Source organism: Columba livia, unplaced genomic scaffold (assembly GCF_036013475.1).
Source record: "Columba livia isolate bColLiv1 breed racing homer unplaced genomic scaffold, bColLiv1.pat.W.v2 Scaffold_140, whole genome shotgun sequence".
Taxonomy (NCBI): domain Eukaryota; kingdom Metazoa; phylum Chordata; class Aves; order Columbiformes; family Columbidae; genus Columba; species Columba livia.
Window position 1 is genome coordinate 806,819 of NW_027043036.1, and position 6,955 is coordinate 813,773.

Sequence of the window (6,955 nt, forward strand, 5' to 3'; positions counted from 1 at the left end):
ACACTCCCATGTTACCCTGAAAAGCCACCAGGCACTGGTGAGAGCAGAGGGATCCACCTCAGACCATGACAGGTCTCACCCTTTCCTAAGGTCTCAGCACCCCACGTTTAGTCCAAGACACACACAGCTCATTCCGCAGCCCCACAGACTGCATTGCCCACAGCCCACAGGTCAGAGCAAAGCTGGGACACGTGTGCCCATGGACACACCTGCAGGAAAGGACCCACAAGATCAGGCTGTGACTCTGCAGCTGAAACTGCCATCCCCAGAGAGCCTGACAGCAAGAACAAGATCCCAACAGCAGTGACCCAGAGCAGGGCAGCAAGAAGGAAAATGCGGTGAGGGTGGGTGTGAGAGAGGCCAGGGCAGAGGCAGCCGGGCACTCAGACAGCGTCACCCTTCCCCAGCTGTGCAGCCACCTCCCAGACACCAACACTGCTGGGCAGCTGCTCTCAGCCCCTGTGCTCTGCAGAGGAACTGGAGCTCTGGCTGCACAGGAGCTGCTTCATGCCTTGGAGCCCCCGGCCCTGAGGGCAGAGGCTTTGCTGGGTGGGACAGGAGGCCAGGGGGCTGCTCACAGGAGGGATCTGCACTGCAGGGGATCACAGGCACTTTTCTCTGTTCTCCCTCCCATAACCATTCCGGGTTTGGTTTCCTCTCATTTCTGATCATTTCCCTGCTGCCTGGAGATTCTCCCCTGGGAGGTGTTTCCCTGTCCATGTCTCTTCCCTGTCAGTGCTCACAGACCATCCCACCCTCTGTGCCCTCCCCCTGGCCCTACAGATCCTGCCTGTTCACAGGGCACTGCCAGGGGGCATCTTCCTGTTTGCAAGCTGGAAAACAGGACAGGTCAGACTAAGGCTGACGGGTCCAGCCAAGGTGATGCAGGTGCTGTGCACAGGCAGAGGGGTGGGGAAGGGATGTCATGAGCCTTCTGGCAGATGTACTGATCACTCAGAGCTGCAGTTCAGGAGTCTCAGTGACTTGTTTAAGTATGAGAGCTCATTTTCGTTTTATCCTTTCCTGCACCCCCCAGCCCTTGGGAGAGGAAACTGAAAAGACAGGCTCAGGAAAGCTCCTTATCTGCCTGGCAATCCTTGCATTGATCTTCTCCTTGAGGCATCCACTTGGAATAATGCTGGGGGTGATCTGGATGTGTGAGCAACCCTGACCCACACAGCACCCTCTCCACAGCAGAGGCACCTTTCTTGCCCAATAGGGTTTGCTCCTCCACCATATCTTCTCCCCTCAGTGTTGCTGGGATCTCCCGGGCAGGCTGAGCGCTGACCCTGGCAGGCGGCAGAGTCCCTGCCCGGCACAGCCCTGGGGTGCAGGGACCCTGCTCTGCAGGACAGCCCTGGGCACCCCTGCCTGCACATTTACATTTACACCCCACAGCCACCCTGGGGAAAACGCAGCATTCACGTCTTGTCACTCTGACAGTGCAGAAGGCAATCCCTGCTCTGCAGCACATCCTCCCTTCTGATCAGAGAATCTCTGAGAGCTGTACTTACATCTCTCACAGGCTCTGGAATGTGACAGCTTTCTGAGATCCTACCATGATTTGCAGATGCAATGCCCTGCAGCCACAGGCTTCATATCTGAGAGGATTTCATTTCCAGTGAACTCTCAGCATCCCTCCACCCCAGACTGTGTTTCCTTCTCTGTGCCCGGCTCCTGTGCCCTCGGTGCTGCAGGCAGAGCCCTCAGCCCTGCTGCGTGTGCAGAGGAGCTGCTCCTGGGCAGAGCTGTCTCTCTGCAGCGCTGCCGCTGCCATGAGCTCCCTGTGTCCCAGGAGCCCAGCCCAGCTCAGCAGCACAGGAGCAGCCCAGGATGTCCCTTTCTCTGTCCCCTCTGGTCTCCTCCAGGTGTCCCTCAGGCTCCAGGGGCACATCCTTTGAAACAACCTATAGTAATCAGTAATGTTAGTTGTGTCTGCTCTGCAGAGATACTTCTTGCCAGCATTGTATTCTTGCTAGTAAAAAATAAATTGGTATGAGAATATTCCAGGTGTGGTCTCCCCAGGGTAGAGCAGAGGGGCAGGAGAACCTCTCTGACCTACTGACCACCCCCTTCTAACCCACCCCAGGTACCATTGGCTTCCTGGCCACAAGGGCCCAGTGCTGGCTCATGGTCACCCTGCTGTCCCCAGGACCCCCAGGTCCCTTTCCCCTACACTGCTCTCCAACAGGTCCTTCCCCAACTCACACTGGAACCTGGGGTTCTTCTTGCCCAGATGTAAGACTCTACACTTGCCCTTGTTCTATTTCATTACATTTTCCCTGCCCAGCTCTCCAGCCTGTCCAGGTCTCTGGATGGCAGCACAGCTTCCAGTGTCACCCACTCCTCCCAGCTTGGTGTCACCAGCAAACTTGCTGACAGTCACTCTATTTCCTCATCCAAGTCACTGATGAATTTATTGAATAGTACTGGCCCCAGCACTGCCCCCTGAGGCACTGCACTGGATACAGGCCTCAACTGGACTCTGGCCCATTGACCACGACTCTCTGGCTTCTTCCCTTCAGCCAGTTCACAGTCACCTCACTACCTGCTCATCCAGACCACACTCCCCCAGTTTAGCTGTGAGGATGCTGTGGAGACTGTGTCAAAGGCTTTACTGAAGCCAAGGTAGACCACATCCACTGCTTTGTCATCATGTATCCACCTCGTTATGTCTTCATAAAAGTCAACGAGGTTTGTCAAGCACGACTTCCCCTTGGTGAAGCCATGTTGACTGCCCCTAATGACCCTCTTATCCCTGATATGCCTTGAGATGGCACCAAGGCGAAGTCGTTCCATTGGTTTCCCAGGGACAGAGGTGAGGCTGACCGGTCTAGAGTTACCCGGGTCCTCCTTCTTGCCCTTTTTGAAGACTGCAGTGACATTTGCTTTCCTCCAGTCCTCAGGCACCTCTCCCATTTCCCAAGACTTGGCAAAGATGATGGAGAGCGGCCCAGCAATGACCTCAGCCAGCTCCCTCAGCACCCGCGGGTGCATCCCATCCGGACCCATGGATTTATGGATTTACCTTCAAGCAGCCTTGCCCACGGGATTTCCCCCAGCAATTGCCTGAACAGGCCAAAGTTTGCCTTGCTGAAATCCAGGGTTGCAATTCTGCTTGCTATCCTGCTCCTGCCACACGAGATCCTGAACTCCACCATCTCATGGTCGCTGCAGCCAAGGCAGCCCTCAACCTTTACCGCCTCAACCAGCCCCTCCTTGTTAGTGAGGATGAGGTCCAGCAGCTCCTCTCCTGGTCGGCTCCTCCACCCTTTGCATCAGGAAGTTCCCATGGATGCACTTGCTGAACCTCCTGGGCTGTGTCTGGCTGAGTCGTCCTTCCAGAAACATCAGGGGAGTTCAAACCCCCACAACAAGCAGGGCCTGTGACTGAGGCCGCTCTCAGCTGCTGGAGAGGCCTCGGCAACGTCCTCGCCCTGAGCTGGTGGGTTGTGATGGACACCCACAGCAGTGTCACCCTAATGCTCCCAGTAACCCTCCCACTGACCCCTCCAGTGCTCCCAGTAACCCTCCCTCCGACCCCTCCAGTGCTCCCAGTAACCCTCCCACTGAACCTTCCAGTGCTCCCAGTAACCCCTCCAGTGCTCCCAGTAACCCTCCCTCTGACCCCTCCAGTGCTCCCAGTAACCCTCCCACTGAACCTTCCAGTGCTCCCAGTAACCCCTCCAGTGCTCCCAGTAACCCTCCCATTGACCCCTCCAGTGCTCCCAGTAACCCTCCCACTGACCCCTCTAGTGCTCCCAGTAACCACTCCAGTGCTCCCAGTAACCCCCACTAACCCCTCCAGTGCTCCCAGTAATGCTCCCAGTAACCCCTCCAGTGCTCCCAGTAACCCTCCAGTGCCCCCAATAACCCCCACTAACCACTCCAGTGTTCCCAGTAATGCTCCCAGTAACCCCTCCAGTGCTCCCAGTAACCCTCCCACTGACCCCTCCAGTGCTCCCAGTAACCTTCCCACTGACCCCTCCAGTGCTTCCAGTAACCCTCCCACTGACCCCTCCAGTGCTCCCAGTAACCCCTCCAGTGCTCCCAGTAACCCCCACTAACCCCTCCAGTGCTCCCAGTAACCCTCCCACTGATGCCTCCAGTGCTCCCAGTAACCCCCACTAACCCCTCCAGTGCTCCCAGTAACTCTCCCACTGATGCCTCCAGTGCTCCCAGTAACCCCCACTAACCCCTCCAGTGCTCCCAGTAACCCTCCCTTTAACCCTTCCAGTGCTCCCAGGAGCCCCCATTGTTCCCAGTAATACTCCAAGAACTCCCAGTTAACCCTCAGTGCTCCCACTAACTGTCCTTGTGCTCCCAGCAGGCCCCCACAGTGCTCCCAGTAACCATGTTGTGTTCCCATTAACCCCCCACTAATCATCCTACTGTTTCCAGGAATCCTCCCAGTAAACCTCTCAGTGCTCTCAGTAAACCCCCCAGTGCTCCCAGCAACCCCCCCAGTGCTCGCAGTGAGCCCCAGCAACCCCCTCATTGCTCCCAGTAATCCCCCGCTAGCCCTCCCAGTGATCCCAGTAACAACCTAGTGCTTTCATGGGAGCCCTCAGCAACCCCCACTGTTCCCAGTAACCCCTCCCAGTGCTCCCAGTAACCCCCCACTAACCCCTCCAGTGCTCCCAGCAACCCCCATTCTTCCCAGTAATCCTTCAAAAAATCCCAATAAACCCTCAGTGCTCCCAATAACCCTCCCAGTGCTCCCAGCAACCACCTAGTGCTCCCAGTAAACCCCCACCAACTGGAATGTTCCCAGTAACCCCCACAATGTTCCCAATAACCCCGCCCTAATCCTTCTAATGTTCCCAGTTACACTCCCAATAACCCTCCCAGTAAAGCCCCAGCAACCCCCAATGTTCCCAGTAATCCTGCAAGAACTCCAAGTAAACCCCCAGTGCTCCCAGTAACCCTCCCAGTGTTCCCAGAAACCCCCCACTAATAAACCTACTGTTCCCAGTAACCTTCCCAGTGCTCCCAGTAACCACCTAGTGCTCCCAGTAACTCCCCAGCAACCCCCAGTGTACCCAGACACCCCCCCAGAGCACCCAGTGGCCCCCACTAACCCCTCCAGTGCTCACAGCAACCCCCATTGTTCCCAGTAATCCTGCAAGGACTCCCAGTAAACCCCCAGTGTTCCCAGTAGCCCTCCCAGTGCTTCCAGTAACCACCTAGTACTCCCAGTAACACTCAGGCAACCCCACATGCTCCCAGGAACCCTCCCAGTATTCCCAGTACTCCCCCACTAATCTTTCTAGTGTACGTAGTAACCCCCACTATCCTGTCCAGTGATCCCAGCAACCCCCATTGTTCCCAGGAAACCTCCAAGAAGTCCCAGTAATCCCCCAGTGCTCCCAGTAAACGTCCCAGTGCTCCCAATACTCCCCCACAAATGTCCATCCTGGGGCCCTGGGCAGCATCCTCTGGGCACTGTGGGGCAGGGGCAGGGTCGGTTGTACACAAGTGGGTCAGCTCTCCACTCGGGTGGGGAGAGCTGCTGGGTGAAGCTGCCGGCCTGGCTCGCACAAGCCAGACAAGACCTTTGCTGCTTATCAGCATCGATGCACCCAGTCTTTCCTGTCACTGAATCCTGGAATCACAAAGTAGTTGGAGTTGGAAGTGACATTCACAGCCCGTCTGGTCCAACTCCCCTCGGCCATCAGGGACATCTTCAGCAGCTCAGGTTGCTCAGAGCCCTGTCCAGCCTGGCCTGGGATGTCTCCGGGATGGTTCATCCACCCCCTCTCTGGGAAGCCTGTCCCAGTGTTTTGCCACCATCGGTGTAAAAAATCTCTTCCTCATTTCATTCCTTGACTCTCCCCTCTTCTAGTTTAAACCATCACCCTTTGTCCTGTCGCAACAGCCCCTGCTCTAAAGTCTGTCCCCATTGTTCTTATCGGCCCCTTTTTGGTCCAGAAAGGCTGCAAGAAGGTCTCCCAGGAGCCTCTCTTCTCCAGCTGAACCCCCCAACTCTTCAACAGGCAAACTCATGACATTTTAATTTTTCAATACACTAGTGTCACAAAAACATGAGCACATCTTTTTATATAGCATTTCATATAGCATCTATAGTCCCCCGTGGAGCCCAAATGTCACCAGTGGTACAAAGTGCCCACAGAGCCAGTTACCAGTGGGATCCCTCAGGGACCAGCACTTGGGCCAACACTGTTGAACGTCTCTGTTCTCCCCCTGTATGATGTGACACAGTGAACCTTCAGCTCCTTAGTGGATGGTGCAAAGCTGGGCAGAGGCCTTGGACAACCTCACCTGGGTCACCCTGCCCTGAGCAGGACAGTGAGACAAGATGATGTTCAAACCTGAGTTGCTCTGTGATTCCAGGAATCTTTCCCTTGGAAATGTTTTGGAAGAAGGAAGAGGTGGAGGAACAAAAAATAAAAATACAGGCAGAGGAGGAGACCTCAAAGGTGTCAAATAAACAGAGCAGTTCTGTGAAGAATGTTTCTCTCCTCAAACTGTTAGCAGGAAATCTATAACCAGCTCCCCAAACTCCCTGTTCTGCTCATTGGCCCCTGGGATTTCCAGCACATTTCTTTACATCAGATTCTGCACTGAAGTTTACACTGATTGTTACAGCTTCTTCGCAGGATTGCTTCATGTTTCCTTAGAGAACTGGATGTAAACAGGCACCGGGGAATTTTTAATTAGAGGAAACAGAAAAGGAGAAAAAAAAAGAAAACACAATAGAACTTAATGATGTTTCTCAGTTCTGTGGTTAAATTAAGCAGTTTCCAGCGAGGTCCACTGCCATAACTCAAGAGTTGCCTGTAGGGAGTAGGAGAGCAACTGCTGAAAGACTTGACCTGCCTGAAGCTCAAAGCAGAGTGAGAGCTGAGAGGCTCTGAATGAGCCAAGAGTGAGAGGTGAAGAACCTCTGGGGAGCGATGGAAAGTGCAAATGTCCAGACAGGCTTCTGGAGAGA